The sequence below is a fragment of the Alnus glutinosa genome, chromosome 8 (genome assembly GCF_958979055.1).
Source record: "Alnus glutinosa chromosome 8, dhAlnGlut1.1, whole genome shotgun sequence".
NCBI lineage: Eukaryota > Viridiplantae > Streptophyta > Magnoliopsida > Fagales > Betulaceae > Alnus > Alnus glutinosa.
Window position 1 is genome coordinate 11,684,131 of NC_084893.1, and position 1,440 is coordinate 11,685,570.

Consider the following 1,440-nt stretch of genomic DNA (forward strand, 5'->3'; position numbering starts at 1 on the left):
AGGACCCTGTTGGCTGAATAGGCCCTACAGGCTGTGAAGACTCTGATCGTCGTGGAGGTGCATACAGTCGTACAGTATTCACAGTACCTTGAATATGTAATTACAGTGTAAAGCAATGTTGTGAGTAAAAAATAAGAATAAAATTAAACACATAAATAACAAATGTTGTGAGTTCTTACAAAAGCATTTGACTGATGATGCTGAGGTTGTGACTGAGGATGCTCTACTGTCCAAGGCTGGGACTCAGTAGACTGACTTATTGCTTGCGGTCCTACTTGCGGCCCATACCACTTTACAGTGTTGACAGTACCTTGGGACTATCAAGACACATTAATTAGCAACTGAACATAATTTATCCATAAACTAGCTAAGTTAAAAAGGTAATGAAATTGGTTTGGGTCCAAGGCTGTGACTGAGTAGACTGACCCACTGCTTGCGGTCCTACTTGAGGCCCATACTACCTTACGGGGTTGACAGTACCTTGGGACTGTTAAGACACATTAGTTTGTTTACAGATAAATAAACAACACATAAATTATGGTGTTTTCAGTGCTAACCCAAGCATTGGTTCGACTCCGAGTCTGAGGTTGAGATTGAGGCTGAGACTGACTTCTACCTCTGCCTGAAACCCTTGAAGCTGTAAGCCCTGGTGGGGTTGGTGGACCCATACCCCTGCCCCTACCAATACCCATGCTACCAATACCCCTATCCCTACCCCTACTTATACCCATCCCCCTACCTCTACCTCTAGACGATGCAACAGTGGCTTGTGGGGTATCAGGGAGAATATTAGGGGGAATTGAGGGCTACAAAATGTAGTTGAGAGTTTGAGTATTAGTGTCAAATGTAGTGAAAAATTCCAAAAAAGTAGTGAGAGTATTGAAAGCTACCGGTTCAGTATCAACTGTAGATTGGGGATTCGGTTCACTATCAACTGCAGATTGTACCTAGCACATTAGAGAAACAATTGTCAAGTAAAAAATTAAGCAACATACAATTAAAAAGTCCAAAAAATGCGAAAGGTATTTACCTCACTCCTAGATTGTCCTCTGTAATTCACTGCTTCTGTTCTTATACGGGGGCATGTTCTTGCATTGTGTCCAATCACCCTGCATCTGGAACATTTCATGACAACCCCACCCTTCATTATCCTGTATTGATTCTTGGGCTCGTCTGGTCCTCTAGTCCTTACTGTTCTCGGCCTCCTAGGTTGTATTCTACTCAGTGGTGGGTCTACATGCTCGCCATTTGTTTTTGTCCACTGTTCTTCTCTAGGAATGGGATACACAACAGGTTCATATGCCTTTTTAAGCATATCCACAGTGTACCAATCAAAAACATAATCTACAGGTTCAACACCATCAATCCATATTGCACATATTGCATGTGCACATGGGATACCTGTCATATCCCATTATCTACTGATGAGAATGTAAAATG